General features: G+C 49.9%; 1 protein-coding gene across 1 annotated transcript in view; it reads right to left on the minus strand.

The window, feature by feature from the left end:
• Positions 1–4,561, minus strand: part of LOC134948405 (non-structural maintenance of chromosomes element 3 homolog) — a 68,680-nt gene extending 64,119 nt beyond the window's left edge. The window contains exon 1 of the mRNA XM_063936358.1: positions 4,351–4,561. The gene's annotated coding sequence lies outside the window, so the exon portion shown is untranslated. The remainder of the gene's footprint in view (positions 1–4,350) is intronic.
• Positions 4,562–22,303: the final 17,742 nt, after the last annotated feature.

Below are 22,303 nucleotides of genomic sequence, written 5' to 3' on the forward strand. Positions count from 1 at the left end.
AGCACCGAGAAACATTGCACCAGGTAGAGAGCACCGAGAAACATTGCACCAGGTAGAGAGCACCGAGAAACATTGCACCAGGTAGAGAGCACCGAGAAACATTGCACCAGGTAGAGAGCACCGAGAAACATTGCACCAGGTAGAGAGCACCGAGAAACATTGCACCAGGTAGAGAGCACGAGAAACATTGCACCAGGTAGAGAGCACCGAGAAACATTGCACCAGGTAGAGAGCACCGAGAAACATTGCACCAGGTAGAGAGCACCGAGAAACATTGCACCAGGTAGAAAGCACTGAGACACATTGGAGGAGGAGGGGGGGGGTAGATGGTTCCGCACACACATAAGACAAGGGGTAGTGGGGCCACACACAGGGGGTTGGGGGGGGCAGGAGGGCACAAGGTGTCACACACACGGGGGGGGGGGCGCACAAACCAGGGTGAGGGGGGTAAAGTGTGCCACACACAAAGGCTGGGGGTAAATGGGGTCACATGCAGGGGGTGGGGGCAGGATATGGCAATGCATTAAAATACATGTTCATTACTTTGTGTGTATCTACTTACTCACACTCTGGCAGCTGAGGGTCACACTCCGGTAGATGGGTACGCTGGCCAGTGGCACTGGCTGGTGGGAGATGGGGGCTGCCCGCGGGTGTCTGGCCATGCACACAGAGAGGAGGGAGGGCTGGGTTTGCCTCGGCGGGAGAGGCAAACCCAGCCCTCCTGTCTCTCGCAGAGGAGGGGAGATGCGGCGGCTGACAACTAAGGACGGACGAGGTGGGCGGGCGGGACGGACGAGGTGGGCGGTACAGACGGGGCGGGCCGCGGAGGTCTCTGTCTCTCATGCAGGGAGACAGTGTGACTGTGATTAAGCACACTGGATTACTGCAGTAATGTGTCCGGTGGCTTGGCGGGGTCCGGCGGGCAGCAAAGTGCGGGGCGGGAGGGCGCACACAAATGGGCAGGGCGGCATTCAGGTGTCTAAAAAAGGGGCAGGGCGCAGCGCCCTGTGAAAGACACCTAGAGTGAACACTACCCAACCCGAAGGAGGACCACACTTTTAACAAGTCAATCTTCTGCCATGTAGAACATACGTCCGGATTATGCCCAGCCTTTAACTGTTTAAGCAATAAAATACAACTTCAGCAGCACCGGGGCCATGCTTAGGTCGTCCCACATTGTCGTTTATGGGGCAGAACAAGGTTGTGCAACATTTTTGGTATTCATTTAGAAATCTGTTACGTTAACGTGGTTTCAATGGTAGTTAATACAGCTTTTAGGGGGTTATTCAGAGATGAACGTAGATGGCTGCATATGCAGCCAGATCTGCGGTTATCTCTGCACATGCTGGGGACCGCCCATCGAAGGGCAAGGCCGACCAGCACGTGTGGGGCCGCCTCCCGTTGCCTCCGCAATCTAACTGCGAATGCACTGGATTTAAGGCTGACCCCTGGCAGCGCAGCACTTTTTTTTTCTGGAGCGGCTGCGTGCAACGTCACACAGCTGCCCCGAAAACGGTACCAGTCAGTCCCCGTTTTCCCTGCGCTGCCCCCGCAACGCTGAAACTCTGCCCCCGCAATGGCCTTTCCTGTCAATCACATTGCGATGCGACCGCAATGTGTATGGTCACTGTTGCGGACAGGTCTGAATGACCCCCTTAGTTTGCTTGTCCATTGTAGGTGAAAAGTAGGGAAAATCTCTATTTTAAAGTAGATTTGTCAGAACACAGTGCTGTACCCCTGTGCAGAGATATTGGGACATATTGAGAGGTATGTTTTTGTTTGATGTACTGATACAGAATCACTAAGGATGCCCTGACGTGATCCTGTGAAGCTTTGTTACGATTTACACACATTATGTCCTGTGACCAGGTAACCTGACAGAACACGGGTAAACAATCCCTTTCTATTATATAATGCATATTAATGAAGTAAGGATGCAGTCCAGTCTCCGAAAACAGTGTGAGGTAAATCACCGTCTGATAAAAGGTGTATTCGGTCTGGTTATCCAGGTGTAATTGCACATAAAGCAGAAATCAAAGTCTCACCATATTTCATCTAATTTTGACATAAAATTAATAGCTTTGAGCAACAGAAGTGATAAACATATACCAAACATTAGTATGCAGGTTAGGTGTGAACTGGAAATCACTAGGACGTATGAGTAAGGATAAATGAGGTATCACAATGCTGTCATATTTCCACTCATGTCATATCTTAAATAATGGAAAGCAATGTGAGCATACCATATTTTATGTAGTTATTATACAGGGAAAGTTATGTACGTTTGTTTGTACTGAAGGTAAAAGTTACATCTGACAGTTCTGGGATGGAGCCAGATTTAAGTAACTGGTCAGTCGTGACTTTGTTATGACATCACACCCTGGAACATCCATCTTAATATTTATAGAGGTTTTTAGATAAGAAAATACATGACCTCATACATCATTGCGGCAGTCACCACAAACATCCCCACTCCGTGATATCTGCTAGCGGTGAGCATCATTCCCCCCCGAAAAATGTGTCTAATAAGGCCTACACACTGGGCGATGTTAACGATTTTATCAACCAACGATATTATCGATGGTCGATATTTCCGCCAACTATTTTTGCCTACACACTGGATGACATTGATGGTCAATTTGGACGATAGTAGTACATACATCTATATCGTTTAAATTGACTTGAATGTATAAACGAGGATAGATCAACGATGAACGATCGCGGGGCCGCACACCATTCATGCATACACACTGGAAGATATGAACGATTTATCGTTCATTTGTTAACAATATCGTTCATATCGACCATCGTAATCGCTAAGTGGGTAGGGCCCATTAGTGTGTCTAGGATGCTACAGGGGACTGTGCCGATTAATTTGAATTTGATATGCGACTCTTATCTGTGTGCAACTGAGTCTCCGAATCTGTATATGAAGTGCTATGATACAGTAGCTGTGGATTTTTACCATTCCATGCTTGGTTGAACTTCGTATACAGACTCAGTCGCACACAGACATACAAGTGTTGCATATCCTAGTAATCAGCACAGTCTCCTGGTGCATCCCAGTCATATTGTGTTGCGACCAAGACATATTTTCAACAAAAAAAGATGCCCGCTGCTAGCAGAGTTGCGCAGGACCTGAAAGCTCACTTACGCCAGGCATCTCGCGCTGTGTGGTGTATTAAGGATAGATGTATGAGGGCACATCGGTAAGGCCAATAAGGACAGGTCAGAAAAATGGGTTTACTGATGTGGTATATGTATGTAGAGGTGCTGAATGGATGAGAAATTTCTTTTTTTTTCTTTATCATTTACACAAGTTGCAAAATGTAAACAATTTTACACTATTGCCTCCAATATCTTGCATATGCCATCTGCCTGCTCCAGGATGATTTCCTTGCTCTTTCATGTACTTCACATAGGTCATGTACCGCAGAGTTAACACAGCACTCTACGTTTGCAATTGAAACTGTGCAGCTTGATGAAAACATCTTGCAATGTGCGCATTATTTCACACTACAGAACAAGCGGGTAATGACGATGGGCTCTATCCCATTAGCCACAAGCCCCCGTCACAGTGTAAATGCGGCTATGCATCACACATAGGTCTCTTAAGTTTGGCTTTATTACATCCGGACTATCTGAATTTTGTTTACAGCCACATACAATAATCCGCAAGTCCAGGAGGAGTAGCGGTAACACTGCGTCAAATCACACATAATAGGATCAGCCACTACAGGACGGTGCAATCAGAATCACACCCCCTCCCTGAGTCTGTGCAGCTATATGAAGCACTGACGGTAGCAATGTGCTCGTGAAATAAAGGCGCAGGGGGGGGGGGGGGGGGGGGGGTTGGGGATGGGGGGCTACTGCCGGCATTTCCATGCTGTGGCAAAGGGAACATGCGCCCCTTGTGGGTAATTGAATCGACCCCTATAGATGTTGGGACTGGGATGCCTAGGTGGGATATTTATCAAGAGTGGAGAGAGATAACGTGGAGAGATAAAGTACCAGCCAATCATCTCCTATGATACAGGCTGTGGTTGAAAAATGAGTTAGGAGCTGATTGGCTGGTACTTTACCACTCTCTCTCCAAGCTTTGATACATCTCCCCCATAGTGAGAGAAGGATGCTGTGATGGCGGCACCTGAGCACATTACTGACCACTGCAGCACAAGCTACAGCATCAGGAAGAAGACTGTTCCCGGCTACTCCTGTTAATGAGGATCGCACAATGGCGGATGGGGGTTATTACTACGCCACACGGAGAACAGACGCCTGTAGCACAAAGGCCTCTATCCTGCCGGCGGCCCCGTCCCCTCCCCTCCCATGTCCCGGTACGTAACTCACCTTTTCGGGGTTACCCCACAACCACAGCGAGTGACACTGAGCGCCCGGGCACCGGAATACAGCGGCCCCGCCCCCTCCTCGCCATACGTCACTCCCGTCACGTGGCGTTGGGTGCGTGACGCGGGCTGGTGGAAGGCAGCTGCTGATTGGCTGGCCGGTATTTGGCGCAAGTTTTGGTGCTGCAGGACAGGTTGGGATGTCTATCGATGGTTGCAATCGATGACAACATCAACAATCGATTATTAGGAACCATCGATAGACGATGGCCATCGTAAGGACAGGTGTTCCCCCAAGATGGACAGTGCTCAAGAGTCAGGAGAGGTCTGACACTGAGAGGGTGCGGCCACTGGTTACACGGGTCATATGTGCGGGATATGTAGGGCAGTAATCACATCTCATCGTAACGCTGCACTGTTCACTCCTGTGTATCATATCTGTCTTATGCATCCGTTATATGTACCTGCATAGCTCACCATATCACTGCACTGTGCACCCTGAGTCCTGTGCATCGGCTATACAGGCCTGTATATCTCACAATATCACGGCACTGTGCACCCTGAGTCCTGTGCATCAGGTATATAGACCTGTATATCTCCCAATATCACTGCACTGTGCCCCAGCCCCATGAGTCATGTGCATCAGCTATACAGACCTGTATATCTCCCCATATCACTGCACTGTGCACCCGGAGTCCTGTGCATCGGCTTTACAGACCTGTATATCTCCCCATTTCACTGCACTGTGCATCGGGTATACAGACCTGTATTTCTCTATCGTCCTAAGTGGATGCTGGGGTTCCTGAAAGGACCATGGGGAATAGCGGCTCCGCAGGAGACAGGGCACAAAAAAGTAAAGCTTTACTAGGTCAGGTGGTGTGCACTGGCTCCTCCCCCTATGACCCTCCTCCAGACTCCAGTTAGATTTTGTGCCCGAACGAGAAGGGTGCAATCTAGGTGGCTCTCCTAAAGAGCTGCTTAGAGAAAGTTTAGTTTAGGTTTTTTTCTTTACAGTGAGTCCTGCTGGCAACAGGATCACTGCAACGTGGGACTTAGGGGGAAAGTAGTAAACTCACCTGCATGCAGAGTGGATTTGCTGCTTGGCTACTGGACACCATTAGCTCCAGAGGGATCGAACACAGGCCCAGCCGTGGAGTCCGGTCCCGGAGCCGCGCCGCCGACCCCCTTGCAGATGCTGAAGCGTGAAGAGGTCCGGAAACCGGCGGCTGAAGACTCCTCAGTCTTCATAAGGTAGCGCACAGCACTGCAGCTGTGCGCCATTTTCCTCTCAGCACACTTCACTGGGCAGTCACTGAGGGTGCAGAGCGCTGGGGGGGGGCGCTCTGAGAGGCAAATATAAACCTTATACAAGGCTAAAAATACCTCACATATAGCCCATAGGGGCTATATGGAGATATTTAACCCCTGCCTGACTGGAAAAATAGCGGGAGAAGAACCCGCCGAAAAAGGGGCGGGGCCTATCTCCTCAGCACACGGCGCCATTTTCTGTCACAGCTCCGCTGGTCAGAACGGCTCCCAGGTCTCTCCCCTGCACTGCACTACAGAAACAGGGTAAAACAGAGAGGGGGGGCACATTAATGGCTATATATATATATATATTAAAGCAGCTATAAGGGAGCACTTAATATAAGGATATCCCTTGTATATATAGCGCTTTGTGGTGTGTGCTGGCAGACTCTCCCTCTGTCTCCCCAAAAGGGCTAGTGGGTCCTGTCTTCATTAGAGCATTCCCTGTGAGTTTGCGGTGTGTGTCGGTACGTGGTGTCGACATGTATGAGGACGATATTGGTGTGGAGGCGGAGCAATTGCCAAATATGCAGATGTCACCCCCCAGGGGGTCGACACCAGAATGGATGCCTTTATTTGTGGAATTACGTGATGGTTTATCTTCCCTTAAACAGTCAGTTGAGGACATGAGGCGGCCGGACAATCAATTAATGCCTGTCCAGGCGCCTCAAACACCGTCAGGGGCTGTAAAACGCCCTTTGCCTCAGTCGGTCGACACAGACCCAGACACGGGCACTGATTCCAGTGACGACGGTAGAAATTCAAACGTATTTTCCAGTAGGGCCACACGTTATATGATTTTGGCAATGAAGGAGACGTTACATTTAGCTGATACTACAGATACCGTAAAACAGGGTATTATGTATGGTGTGAAAAAACTACAAACAGTTTTTCCTGAATCAGAAGAATTAAATGACGTGTGTGATGAAGCGTGGGTTGCTCCTGATAAAAAGTTGATAATTTCAAAAAAGTTATTGGCATTATACCCTTTCCCGCCAGAGGTTAGGGCGCGCTGGGAAACACCCCCTAAGGTGGACAAGGCGCTCACACGCTTATCCAAACAAGTGGCGTTACCCTCTCCTGAGACGGCCGCACTTAAGGATCCATCAGATAGAAAGATGGAAGTTATTCAAAAGAATATATACACACATGCAGGTGTTATACTACGACCAGCTATAGCAACTGCCTGGATGTGCAGTGCTGGAGTAGTTTGGTCAGAATCCCTGATTGAAAATATTGATACCCTAGATAGGGACAATGTTTTACTGTCGTTAGAACAAATAAAGGATGCATTTATCTATATGCGTGATGCACAGAGGGATATTTGCACACTGGCATCTCGGGTGAGTGCTATGTCCATTTCAGCCAGAAGAGCCTTATGGACACGACAGTGGACAGGCGATGCGGATTCAAAACGTCACATGGAGGTTTTGCCGTATAAAGGGGAGGAGTTATTTGGAGTTGGTCTATCAGACTTGGTGGCCACGGCTACTGCCGGGAAATCCACTTTTTTACCTCAAGTCACTCCCCAACAGAGAAAGGCACCGACCTTTCAACCGCAGCCTTTTCGCTCCTACAAAAATAAGAGAGCAAAGGGCTTGTCGTACCTGCCACGAGGCAGAGGAAGAGGGAAGAGACACCAACAGGCAGCTCCTTCCCAGGAACAGAAATTACAGCGCGCAGTGGGCTCACTCGCAGGTAGACCCCTGGATCCTGCAGATAATATCTCAGGGGTACAGGTTGGAATTAGAGACGGATCCTCCTCATCGTTTCCTGAAGTCTGCCTTACCAACCGTCTCTTCCGAAAGGGAGAGGGTGTTGGAAGCCATTCACAAGCTGTACGCTCAGCAGGTGATAGTCAAAGTACCCCTATTACAACAAGGAAAGGGGTATTATTCCACTCTATTTGTGGTACCGAAGCCGGATGGCTCGGTAAGGCCTATTCTAAATCTGAAGTCCTTGAACCTCTACATAAAAAAGTTCAAGTTCAAGATGGAGTCACTCAGAGCAGTGATAGCGAACCTGGAAGAAGGGGACTTTATGGTATCCTTGGACATCAAGGATGCGTATCTACACGTTCCGATTTACCCCGCACACCAGGGGTACCTCAGGTTCATTGTTCAAAACTGTCACTATCAGTTTCAGACGCTGCCGTTCGGATTGTCCACGGCGCCTCGGGTCTTTACCAAGGTAATGGCCGAGATGATGATTCTTCTTCGAAGAAAAGGCGTATTAGTTATCCCATACTTGGACGATCTCCTAATAAGGGCAAGGTCCAGAGAACAGCTGGAGACAGCTTTAGCACTATCTCAAGAGGTGCTAAGACAACACGGGTGGATTCTGAATATTCCAAAATCCCATTTAATCCCGACAACTCGTCTGCTGTTCCTAGGAATGATTCTGGACACGGTTCAGAAAAAGGTTTTCCTTCCAGAGGAAAAAGCCAAGGAGTTATCCGATCTGGTCAGGAACCTCCTAAAACCAGGAAAAGTGTCAGTACATCAATGCACAAGAGTCCTGGGAAAAATGGTGGCTTCTTACGAAGCAATTCCATTCGGCAGATTCCATGCAAGAATATTCCAAAGGGATCTGTTGGACAAATGGTCAGGGTCGCATCTGCAGATGCACCTGCGAATAACCCTGTCACCAAAGACAAGGGTGTCACTTCTGTGGTGGTTGCAGAAGGCTCACCTATTAGAAGGCCGCAGATTCGGCATTCAGGATTGGATCCTGGTGACCACGGACGCCAGCCTGAGAGGCTGGGGAGCAGTCACACAAGGAAGAAACTTCCAGGGAGTATGGACGAGTCTGGAAAAGTCTCTTCACATAAACATTCTGGAACTAAGAGCAATCTACAATGCTCTAAGCCAGGCGGAACTTCTCCTGCAAGGAAAGCCGGTGTTGATTCAGTCGGACAACATCACGGCGGTCGCCCATGTAAACAGGCAGGGCGGCACAAGAAGCAGGAGTGCAATGGCAGAAGCTGCCAAGATTCTTCGCTGGGCGGAGAATCACGTGATAGCACTGTCAGCAGTGTTCATCCCGGGCGTGGACAACTGGGAAGCAGACTTCCTCAGCAGACACGATCTTCATCCGGGAGAGTGGGGTCTACATCCAGAAGTCTTCAACATGTTAATAGACCGTTGGGAAAGACCAATTGTAGACATGATGGCGTCTCGCCTCAACAAGAAACTGGACAAATATTGCGCCAGGTCAAGAGATCCACAGGCAATAGCTGTGGACGCACTGGTAACTCCTTGGGTGTACCAGTCAGTGTATGTGTTTCCTCCTCTGCCGCTCATACCAAAGGTATTGAAGATCATACGGCAAAGAAGAGTAAGAACAATACTAGTGGTTCCGGATTGGCCGAGAAGGACTTGGTATCCGGAACTTCAAGAGATGCTCACGGACGAACCGTGGCCTCTACCTCTGAGAAGGGACCTGCTACAGCAGGGTCCCTGTCTTTTTCAAGACTTACCGCGGCTGCGTTTGACGGCATGGCGGTTGAACGCCAGATCCTAAAAGGGAAAGGCATTCCAGAAGAAGTCATTCCTACCTTGATTAAGGCACGGAAGGAAGTCACCGTGAAACATTATCACCGCATTTGGCGAAAATATGTAGCGTGGTGCGAGGATCGGAGGGTTCCGACGGAGGAATTCCAACTGGGTCGTTTCCTACATTTCCTGCAATCAGGATTATCTATGGGTCTCGAATTGGGATCCATTAAGGTTCAAATTTCGGCCCTGTCAATATTCTTCCAAAAAGAATTGGCCTCTGTCCCTGAGGTCCAGACTTTTGTCAAGGGAGTACTGCATATACAGCCTCCTGTGGTGCCTCCGGTGGCACCGTGGGATCTAAATGTAGTTTTAGATTTCCTCAAATCCCATTGGTTTGAACCATTGAAAAAGGTGGATTTGAAATATCTCACATTGAAAGTGACTATGTTACTAGCCCTGGCCTCTGCCAGGAGAGTATCTGAATTGGCGGCTTTATCTTATAAAAGTCCTTATCTAATCTTCCATTCGGATAGGGCAGAACTGCGGACTCGTCCGCATTTTCTCCCTAAAGTGGTATCAGCATTTCATCTGAACCAACCTATTGTGGTGCCTGCGGCCACTAGCGACTTGGAGGACTCCAAGTTGTTGGACGTTGTCAGAGCCTTAAAAATACATTGCAAGGACGGCTGGAGTCAGAAAATCTGACTCGCTGTTTATATTGTATGCACCCAACAAGTTGGGCGCACCTGCTTCTAAGCAGTCGATTGCTCGTTGGATTTGTAACACAATTCAACTTGCACATTCTGTGGCAGGCCTGCCACAGCCTAAAACTGTAAAAGCCCACTCCACAAGGAAGGTGGGCTCATCTTGGGCGGCTGCCCGAGGGGTCTCGGCATTACAACTCTGCCGAGCAGCTACGTGGTCGGGGGAGAACACGTTTGTAAAATTTTACAAATTTGATACCCTGGCAAAGGAGGACCTGGAGTTCTCTCATTCGGTGCTGCAGAGTCATCCGCACTCTCCCGCCCGTTTGGGAGCTTTGGTATAATCCCCATGGTCCTTTCAGGAACCCCAGCATCCACTTAGGACGATAGAGAAAATAAGAATTTACTTACCGATAATTCTATTTCTCGGAGTCCGTAGTGGATGCTGGGCGCCCATCCCAAGTGCGGATTATCTGCAATACTTGTACATAGTTATTGTTAACTAATTCGGGTTATTGTTAAGGAGCCATCTTTAAGAGGCCCTTTCTGTTGTCATACTGTTAACTGGGTTTAGATCACAAGTTGTACGGTGTGATTGGTGTGGCTGGTATGAGTCTTACCCGGGATTCAAAATGCCTCCCTTATTGTGTATGCTCGTCCGGGCACAGTACCTAACTGGAGTCTGGAGGAGGGTCATAGGGGGAGGAGCCAGTGCACACCACCTGACCTAGTAAAGCTTTACTTTTTTGTGCCCTGTCTCCTGCGGAGCCGCTATTCCCCATGGTCCTTTCAGGAACCCCAGCATCCACTACGGACTCCGAGAAATAGAATTATCGGTAAGTAAATTCTTATTATCTCCCCATGTCACTGCACTGTGCCCCCTGAGTCCTGTGCATCGGCTATACAGGCCTGTATATCTCCCCATATCACTGCACTGTGCACCCTGAGTCCTGTGCATCGGCTATACAGGCCTGTATATCTCTCCATATCACTGTACTGTGCACCCTGAGTCCTGTGCATCGGGTATATAGACCTTATATCTCCCCATATCACTGCACTGTGCCCCCAGAGTCCTGTGCATCAGCTATACAGGCCTGTATATCTCCCCATATCACTGCACTGTGCACCCGGAGTCCTGTGCATCGGCTTTACAGACCTGTATATCTCCCCATTTCACTGCACTGTGCATCGGGTATACAGACCTGTATATCTCCCCATGTCACTGCACTGTGCCCCCTGAGTCCTGTGCATCGGCTATACAGGCCTGTATATCTCCCCATATCACTGCACTGTGCACCCTGAGTCCTGTGCATCGGCTATACAGGCCTGTATATCTCTCCATATCACTGTACTGTGCACCCTGAGTCCTGTGCATCGGGTATATAGACCTTATATCTCCCCATATCACTGCACTGTGCCCCCAGAGTCCTGTGCATCAGCTATACAGGCCTGTATATCTCCCCATATCACTATACTGTTCACCCTGAGTCCTGTGCATCAGGTATATAGACCTGTATATCTCCCAATATCACTGCACTGTGCATCGGGTATGGTCTTATGCATCCGTTATATGTACCTGCATAGCTCACCATATCACTGCACTGTGCACCCTGAGTCCTGTGCATCGGCTATACAGACCTGTATATCTCCCCATATCACTGCACTGTGCCCAAAGTCCTGTGCATCGGGTATACAGGCCTGTATATCTCCCCATGTCACTGCACTGTGCCCCCGAGTCCTGTGCATCGGCTATACAGGCCTGTATATCTATATCTCCCCATATCACTGCACTGTGCACCCTAAGTCCTGTGCATCGGGCATACACTACAGACCTGTATATCTCCCCATATCACTGCACTGTGCCCCCTGAGTCCTGTGCATCCACTGTAAAGGCCTGTATATCTCCCCATATAACTGCACTGTGCACCCTGAGTCCTGGGCATCGGGTATATAGACCTGTATATCTCCCCATATCACTGCACTGTGCACCCTGAGTCCTGTGCATCCGCTATACAAACCTGTATATCTCCCCATATCACTGCACTGTGCTTCTGGTATACAGACCTGTATATCTCCCCATGTCACTGCACTGTGCCCCCTGAGTTCTGTGCATCGGCTATACAGGCCTGTACAGTATGTCTCACCATATCACTGCACTGTGCCCCCTAAGTACCGTGCATCGGGTAGACAGACCTGTACAGTATGTCTCACCATATCACTGCACTGTGCCCCCTGAGTCCTGTGTATCGGCTATACAGGCCTGTACAGTATGTCTCACCATATCACTGCACTGTGCCCCCTGAGTTCTGTGCATCGGCTATACAGGCCTGTACAGTATGTCTCACCATATCACTGCACTGTGCCCCCTGAGTTCTGTGCATCGGCTATACAGGCCTGTACAGTATGTCTCACCATATCACTGCACTGTGCCCCCTGAGTTCTGTGCATCGGCTATACAGGCCTGTACAGTATGTCTCACCATATCACTGCACTGTGCCCCCTGAGTTCTGTGCATCGGCTATACAGGCCTGTACAGTATGTCTCACCATATCACTGCACTGTGCCCCCTAAGTACCGTGCATCGGGTAGACAGACCTGTACAGTATGTCTCACCATATCACTGTACTGTGCCCCCTAAGTACCGTGCATCGGGTAGACAGACCTGTACAGTATGTCTCACCATATCACTGCACTGTGCCCCCTGAGTCCTGTGTATCGGGTATATACACTTGGACGGGAAGCAGTCAATAGACCGCCGGACGGAATCCCAGCGGTCAATATACCAACGTCGGAATCCTGATACAATATCGACGGTCGGGTCTGGTTTCCCCACTTCATTGGTGGATTGTTGCAGAGACAGTTGTCACTCCCATAGCGCCACAAAGCCAGAAACTCAGGAGTGAGCTCCGGCTGCCGCTGAGGGGAAGGTGCCTGCGCCCGCTTTGTAACACAACCTTAGCGGGCGTCCGGCATCCCCATGTGGCTCCGGGCTCACATTCTGGGTTAGGTGAGCCGGAGAAGGCGGAACTGCGTTCTCTCTCCAAATGGAACTGACGGAACGCAGTTTCGGCTTGCTTTAACCCAGATGTTCTCAAACTCGGTCCTCGGGGGCACACACAGTGCATGTTTTGCAGGTTACCCAGCAGGTGCACAGGTGTATTAATTACTCACTGACACATTTTAAAAGGTCCACAGGTGGAGCTAATTATTTCACTTGCGATTCTGTGAGGAGACCTGCAAAACATGCACTGTGTGTGCCCCCGAGGACCGAGTTTGAGAACCTCTGCTTTAACCTCTGCTGTAACATAACAAAATGTGGAGAAAGTAAAGTGTTGTGAATGCTTTCCGGATGCACTGTATAAATATATAAGTATCCACGATAATATTGGCGATGGTGAGCATTGGCGTGGTGGCGCCATTTTTTTTACGCTGCCTGCTCCATTGGAATTCACTGCAAGTTAGCGCATTGGGGTCTATGGAGGGGGTTGGGGGTACTCCCACCCTGACTGAACCACCTTATGTCACGTGTGATTGCAACAGACATGCGGGGCCAAATGTAATAGAGTGAGAGTTTCAGAAAGTGAGAGATTTGGTAAGGTTTTGCAGGGTTTTTTTTTCAAGTGGCAATCATTTACACTGCAAAACCAGGTTGATCTTGCTGTGTAAATGATTGCCACTTTTAAAAAAAACTGCAAAACCTTACCAAATCTCTCACTTTCTGAAACTCTCACTCTATTACATTTGGCTCACGGTGTCAGTGGTGGAATTTCACGGAACACCAATGGGAATGCGGCCTTACAGACTCATGTTAGTTGGTTACAGCTTTTACTGCACCTCAGAGGCGTAACTAGGGTTTTTGGAGCCCAGGGCAAGATCAATAATGGCGCCCCCCCCCCCAAAAGAATTTTTTTTTTTTTTTTTATAAAAATAATAAATTAATAAAATGATAATAAAAAAACAAAACAAAAGGAAAGTATGTGCAGACGCCACCGGTGTCACTGCATATAAAGATGTCAGGGTGTGTATGTATGTGTATGTAGGTGCAGTGGTCGAAGTTGAATTTTTGAAGGTGGAATGAAAGAGTGCAGATAGCAATTATGCTCGGCGCGCGCTCTCCGGAAAAGGGGCGTGGTCACTCAAAAGGGGCGTGTCCTTCAGTGTAGTAGGACCCCTTATACTATCTAGTACTGGTGCCCCTTTGACATTATAGCACACGGTATGAGCCGAAATTCACATTATAGCACACAGTATGAGCCGAAATTCACATTGCCCCACACGGCATGAGCCGAAATTCACATTATAGCACACAGTATGAGCCGAAATTCACATTACCCCACATGGTATGAGCCAAAATTCACATTATAGCACACGGTATGAGCCGAAATTCACATTAGAGCACACGGTATGAGCCAAAATTCACATTACTCCACATGGTATGAGCCAAAATTCACATTACCCCACATGGTATGAGCCGAAATTCACATTACAGCACACGGTATGAGCCGAAATTCACATTACAGCACACGGAATGAGCCAAAATTCACATTACCCCACATAGTATGAGCCGAAATTCACATTATAGCACACGGTATGAGCCAAAATTCACGTTACAGCACATGATATGAGCCAAAATTCCCATTATAGAGTTAGGGGATCCTACCCCCAGAATTAACATGGCCTGTGGGGCACTATGATGAGGGGAGCCCACCCCCTTAATAGACTAATTGCAGAGTTTAGCAGCGGAAGGGCTGCAGCGGTTTCTCACCCCAAGCTGCGGCGCTTCTGCCACCTCCGACACTCCACATCTTCGGCACCACCCGGGATGCAGAGCACCGCACCGGGTATGCACCCTTTTCAGTGTGGTCTGCTGCGCTCCGAAGGGGTTCTTGTTTCATGCTGCAGGATCCCGATGTGCGCCTTCCTCCCCGCTGTTACTGTCACGGTAAGCATTAGTATCGTTTACCGCAGAGGCCATTTTCTGAGGCATATGTGTTAAACCTCAGGAACTGAGATGCCCTTCGCACCATATAGCTGTGTGGCCGAGCCGGGCGGGGGGACAGCCAGCAGCAGCATGCCGGATATCGGCAGCAGAGGGTGCGGGCTGTACATACTTGAGGCAGCTGGATATTCAACAGTGCTGAAAGCCTCCGGAGCCCGCACCCCCGGAGCTGCAGTACACCGGCAGAGGACACCCATCCCCCGAACCCTGCGTAGCCCAAAGCCGGAGATCAGCAGCATGTTGAACGCGGAAGCAGAAGCTGCTTATTGCCGGTCAGCATGCTGCTGATCTCCGGCTTTGGGCTCCGCACGTGCATTACAGCCCCCACCCTCGGCTGCTGATATCCGGCATGCTGCCCCTGCTGCTGGCTTTCCACCCGCCCGGCTCGCCCACCCAGCTGGATGGTGAGTGAGAAGGGCATCTCAGTGCCCGTGGTTTAATACATATCTGTCTTCGGTAAATGGCCATTAGTACATCCCACACACACTGATTACACACACACAGACTTGCCACCCCCAAATCCTACACACACCCACTCAGACTACACACACACATTCTCATACTTTCCTCTCCCCCACACACACACTGGACTGCAAAAATTTACACACACTGACACTGTTCCACACACACACAATTAACACACACTCACACTGTCCCACACACACAATTAACACACACGCACACTGTCCCACACACCAGTGGCATGCGGTGAGGTCAGTGGCGTGCGGTGAGGCACTACAGCCATAATGTCCGCCGAATCCTGCCGATGACCCCTACCGCCACCGAGCCAATGCCCGCCACTGCCTCTGAGCCGATGCCCGCTGCCACCACCAATGGCTTACAAACTCGCCCACCATCAACTGACCCAGCCCTCCGCCACTAATTTGCAACTCAGTCCAAAGCCGCCAATGCCCGCTGCATGCCTGCTCATCATACTTGTGATATATTGTACATTTTTATAGAAAAAATTAATAATTAGTGTTTGGGACTGGGAAGGGAGTGGGAGGAGGACATGAATGCAATTTTGTTGTCCAGGGTTTCCATTAACTTAATGGAGAAGGGTCTGAATGGGTTAAAAATGTAAAAAAAAAAACTGCGTGAGGTCCCCCTCCTAAGTATAACCAGCCTCGGGCTCTTTGAGCCGGTCCTGGTTGTTTAAATACTGGGGAAAAATTGGACAGGGGTTCCCCGTATTTAGACAACCAGCATCGGGCTCTTAGTCCGGTCCTGGTTCCAAAAATACGGGGGACAAAAGATGTAGGGGTCCCCCCGTATTTTTAAAACCAGCACCGGGCTCCACTAGCCAGGGACATAATGCCACAGCCGGGGGACACATTTATGTAGGTCCCTGCGGCCGTGGCATTACCCCCCCAACTAGTCACCACTGGCCGGGGTTCCCTGGAGGAGTGGGGACCCCTTAAATCAAGGGGTCACCCCCCCTCCAGGCACCCAAGGGCCAGGGGTGAAGCCCGAGGCTGTCCCCCCCATCCGTGGGCTGTGGATGGGAGGCTGATAACCATGTAAGTAAAAAAAGAATATTGTTTTTTGTTGTGGAACTACAAGGCCCAGAAAGCCTCCCCCGCTTGCTGGTACTTGGAGAACCTCAAGTACCAACATGCAGGGAAATAACGGGCCCGCCGGTACCTGTAGTTCTACAACAGAAAAAATACCCAAATAAAAACACAACTCACACACCGTGACAGTAAAAATTTATTAAAGCACACTGACACACTCACACATACTTACCTATATCCCACGCCGGTCACGTCCACTTGTCCAGTAGAATCCAGTAGGGGAATCTGTAAAAATGAGAGACAGATTACTTACCTACATCCCACGCCGGTCACGTCCACTTGTCCAGTAGAATCCAATAGGGGTACCTGTAAAAATGAGAGACAGATTACTTACCTACATCCCACGCCGGTCACGTCCACTTGTCCAGTAGAATCCAATAGGGCTACCTGTAAAATAGAGAGACAGATTACTTACCTACATGCCACGCTGGTCACGTCCACTTGTCCAGTAGAATTCAATAGGGGTACCTGTAAAAATGAGAGACAGATTACTTACCTACATCCCACGCCGGTCACGTCCACTTGTCCAGTAGAATTCAATAGGGGTACCTGTAAAAATGAGAGACAGATTACTTACCTACATCCCACGCCGGTCACGTCCACTTGTCCAGTAGAATTCAATAGGGGTACCTGTAAAAATGAGAGACAGATTACTTACCTACATGCCACGCTGGTCACGTCCACTTGTCCAGTAGAATCCAATAGGGGTACCTGTAAAAATGAGAGACAGATTACTTACCTACATGCCACGCTGGTCACGTCCACTTGTCCAGTAGAATTCAATAGGGGTACCTGTAAAAATGAGAGACAGATTACTTACCTACATCCCACGCTGGTCACGTCCACTTGTCCAGTAGAATCCAATAGGGGTACCTGTAAAAATGAGAGACAGATTACTTACCTACATCCCACGCCGGTCACGTCCACTTGTCCAGTAGAATCCAATAGGGCTACCTGTAAAATAGAGAGACAGATTACTTACCTACATGCCACGCTGGTCACGTCCACTTGTCCAGTAGAATTCAATAGGGGTACCTGTAAAAATGAGAGACAGATTACTTACCTACATCCCACGCCGATCACGTCCACTTGTCCAGTAGAATTCAATAGGGGTACCTGTAAAAATGAGAGACAGATTACTTACCTACATCCCACGCCGGTCACGTCCACTTGTCCAGTAGAATTCAATAGGGGTACCTGTAAAAATGAGAGACAGATTACTTACCTACATCCCACGCCGGTCACGTCCACTTGTCCAGTAGAATCCAATAGGGGTACCTGTAAAAATGAAAATGATACTTACAAACTTCAATCCACAGGAGGAGAGAGAGAGAGAGAGAGAGAGAGGGGGGGGGGGGGGGGGAGGAGGAGGAGTGGGGGGGGGGGGAGAGAGAGACTAACCTGCTGCTGCTGCTGGGGAGACCGGCACACACTGCAGGGCCACGACGGGAGGACGGAGCCGGCGAGGGAGGGGGAGAGCCGCACACCGCCGCTCCTGTCAGCGGCAGCGGAGGAGGACGGGGCGCACACTACAGACGCCAATAACCGCCGGGACAATTAACACACACACAATTAACACACGCACACTGTCCCACACACACACACAATTAACACACACGCACGCACACTGTCCCACACACACAAATAACACACGCACGCACACTGTCCCACACACACAAATAACACACACGCACACTGTCCCACACACACAATTAACAAACACGCACTGTCCCACACACACACACAATTAACACACTCACACTGTCCCACACACACACACACACACACACACACACAATTAACACACGCACACTGTCCCACACACACACAATTAACACACACGCACACTGTCCCACACACACACAATTAATACACACGCACACACAATTAACACACACTCAAACTGTCCCACACACACACAATTAACACACACTCAAACTGTCCCACACACACACAATTAACACACACGCACAAATAACACGCACTCAAAACTGTCCCACACACACAATTAACACACTCACACTGTCACACACACACACACACACACAATTAACAAACACGCAAAACTGTCCCACACACACAATTAACACACTCACACTGTCCCACACACACACACACACACACACACACACACAATTAACACACACACACTGTCCCACACACACACAATTAACACACGCACACTGTCCCACACACACACAATTAATACACACTCACACTGTCCCACACACACACACACACACACAATTTACACACTCAAACTGTCCCACACACACAATTAACACACTCACACTGTCACACACACACAATTAACACACACGCACTGTCCCACACACAACACACACGCACACTGTCCGACACACACACAATTAACACACACACACTGTCCCACAAGAACACTGTCCCACACACACACTTAACACACACACACAAAATGTCCCGCACCCCCTGTCCCGACAGGGAAGTATAAAGAAGATTACCCCGCTCACCTGCACTCACGGTTGGTTCTATATCGGAGGGGCTGAAGGGACCTTGTGACGTATTGAGGGGAGGAGCTACGTCACCAGGGGGAGGAGCTACGGGCGAACAGGGTACCCGAAAAGTACCCTCGCGGGCTCGCTTCGCTCGCCACGCTTCGGGCACGGTGGCTCGCTCCGCTCCGCTTCGCTCACCACCTAATTACTAAAGGTAATAGTTGGTGGCGTGGATAGTAGAGGAACTATCCCGCTGGCCTAGCTCCTCCCCCTTGCATCGTAACTCCTCCCCCTTACGGAAAAGGTCCCTTAGCCCACTTGATTCTAGCATCTACCCTGCACTCACTGCTGTTCAGGGGCCGCGCGCCCCCCGAGGTCGCGCACGCGCATGCGCGCACCTCCCCGGTCGCGATCGCGCACGCGATCACGTACACTTTGCAGGGGGGAGTAGGGGGAGGCTCCTGGCTGCCGCTGCCTGTCTATTGTGACAGGCACAGCAGCCGGGGAGACAGGGAAACCGCCGCGGGTAGCGCCGGCGGAATCCCTGACGCATGGGGCGAGTGGGCCGTGCCGGTGGCGCCCCCCTCTGTTGGGGCTGCCATGGCGCCCAGGGCATGTGCCCTGCTCGCCCCGTGCTAGATACGCCTCTGCTGCACCTTATTTAAACTTCTACACTATTGGGGTCATTCCGAGTTGTTTTACTCGCTAGCAGATTTTAGCAGCATTGCACATGCTAGGCCGCCGCCCTCTGGGAGTGTATCTTAGCAGAATTGCGAATGAAAGATTAGCATAATTGCGAATAGAAAATTCTTGGCAGTTTCTGAGTAGCTCCAGACTTACTCCTACACTGTGATCAGCTCAGCCCGTTTCGTTCCTGGTTTGCGTTCGGCCAGCCACTACCCCGTTTCTCCAGACACTCCCGCGTTTTATTCTGGCACGCCTGCGTTTTTCCGCACACTCCCAGAAAACGGTCAGTTTCCGCCCATAAACACCCACTTCCTGTCAATCACACTCCGATCACTTCAACGATGAAAATTCTTTGTTCGGACGTGAGTAAATCTACTAAGTTTTGTGCTAAAATACTTAACGCATGCGCACTGCGTACCATGCACATGCGCATTTTTGCCTTAATCGCTCCATTGCGAAAATCGGCAACGAGCGAACAACTCGGAATGACCCCCTATGGGGGTAATTCTGAGTTGATCGCAGCATCAAGTTTGTTAGCAGTTGGGCAAAACCATTTGCACTGCAGGTGTGGCAGATATAACATTTGCAGAGAGAGTTAGATTTGGGTGTGGTGTGTTCAAACTGAAATCTAAATTGCAGTGTAAAAATAAAGCAGCCAGTATTTATTACCCTGCACAGAAACAAAATAACCCACCCAAATCTAACTCTCTCTGCACATGTTATATCTGCCCCCCCTGCAGTGCACATGGTTTTGCCCAATTGCTAACAAATTTGATGCTGCGATCAACTCGGAATTACCCAAATGGGCGGTATTCCATTCTTTCCGTTCTCTTCCATACCCGTTCTGTTTCTGCTTACGGGCGTGGTATCATCACTACAGCTCGCTAACCCCGGGGTAACGAGGCGTCCAACCCTTTACGTAGCTAATCCAGATAACTATGGGGGCAATATGAACGATAACGGGGATCACTTTAGAAAGGAGATTAGGCCTGATATATAATTTGAATACCGTCTTATACCGTATGTTAAAATGTGCCCACTGAAGCAGGATACACACACATATATTATAAACACTGCACTCTCTATTGCAGGGCCCAGGATCATGAAGCCTCCCTTACGCAGACGATCTGCTCCCATGTGCTATGAGGTCCAGGACACAGCCCCAACACGCCCGGCACCCCTCTCCGTCTCACATAGGCAGCCAGGGAAAAAAGATGGCGCTCCTGAGGGCCTTTAAATCCAAGGCCGGATAAAAGGTCCCAGAACCTCAGGTTCAACTGCGGAGTCAGTCAGAGGTTGGTGGCTAAAGTGTTGCTGTGAGGGCTGCTGACTCACCGGCAGAGGGCACTTACCTCAGCCGTTGTTGAAGGAAACCGATTGGTTGAAAAACTTTTTCTTGTGTACCAGTTTCCATACAATGTTTCTCTGACGTCCTAGTGGATGCTGGGAACTCCGTAAGGACCATGGGGAATAGACGGGCTCCGCAGGAGACTGGGCACTCTAAAAGAAAGATTTGGTACTATCTGGTGTGCACTGGCTCCTCCCTCTATGCCCCTCCTCCAGACCTCAGTTAGATTTCTGTGCCCGGCCGAGCTGGATGCACACTAGGGGCTCTCCTGAGCTCCAAGAAAGAAAGTATATGTTAGGTTTTTTATTTTACAGTGAGATCTGCTGGCAACAGACTCACTGCTACGAGGGACTAAGGGGAGAAGAAGCGAACCTACCTGCTTGCAGCTAGCTTGGGCTTCTTAGGCTACTGGACACCATTAGCTCCAGAGGGATCGACCGCAGGACCCGTCCTTGGTGTTCGTTCCCGGAGCCGCGCCGCCGTCCCCCTTACAGAGCCAGAAGCATGAAGATGGTCCGGAAAATCGTCGGCAGAAGACTTCAGTCTTCACCAAGGTAGCGCACAGCACTGCAGCTGTGCGCCATTGCTCCTCATACACACTTCACACTCCGGTCACTGAGGGTGCAGGGCGCTGGGGGGGGGCGCCCTGAGCAGCAATAAAAACACCTTGGCTGGCAAAATAATCACAATATATAGCCCCAGAGGCTATATATGTGATAATTACCCCTGCCAGAATCCATAAAAAAGCGGGAGAAAAGTCCGCGAAAAAGGGGCGGAGCTATCTCCCTCGGCACACTGGCGCCATTTTCTCTTCACAGTGTAGCTGGAAGACAACTCCCCAGGCTCTCCCCTGTAGTTTTCAGGCTCAAAGGGTTAAAAAGAGAGGGGGCACTAAATTTAGGCGCAATATTGTTTATACAAGCAGCTATTGGGGAAAATTCACTCAGTGATAGTGTTTATCCCTACATTATATAGCGCTCTGGTGTGTGCTGGCATACTCTCTCTCTGTCTCCCCAAAGGGCTGTGTGGGGTCCTGTCCTCAGTCAGAGCATTCCCTGTGTGTGTGCGGTGTGTCGGTACGGCTGTGTCGACATGTTTGATGAGGAGGCTTATGTGGAAGCGGAGCAGATGCCGATAAATGGGATGTCGCCCCTGTGGGCCGACACCAGAGTGGATGGATAGGTGGAAGGTATTAACCGACAGTGTCAACTCCTTACATAAAAGGCTGGATGACGTAACAGCTATGGGACAGCCGGCTTCTCAGCCCGCGCCTGCCCAGGCGTCTCAAAGGCCACAGGGGCTCAAAAACGCCCGCTCCCTCAGATGGCAGACACAGATGTCGACACGGAGTCTGACTCCAGTGTCG

The sequence above is a fragment of the Pseudophryne corroboree genome, chromosome 8 (assembly GCF_028390025.1).
Source record: "Pseudophryne corroboree isolate aPseCor3 chromosome 8, aPseCor3.hap2, whole genome shotgun sequence".
In the NCBI taxonomy this organism is placed as follows: Eukaryota; Metazoa; Chordata; class Amphibia; order Anura; family Myobatrachidae; genus Pseudophryne; species Pseudophryne corroboree.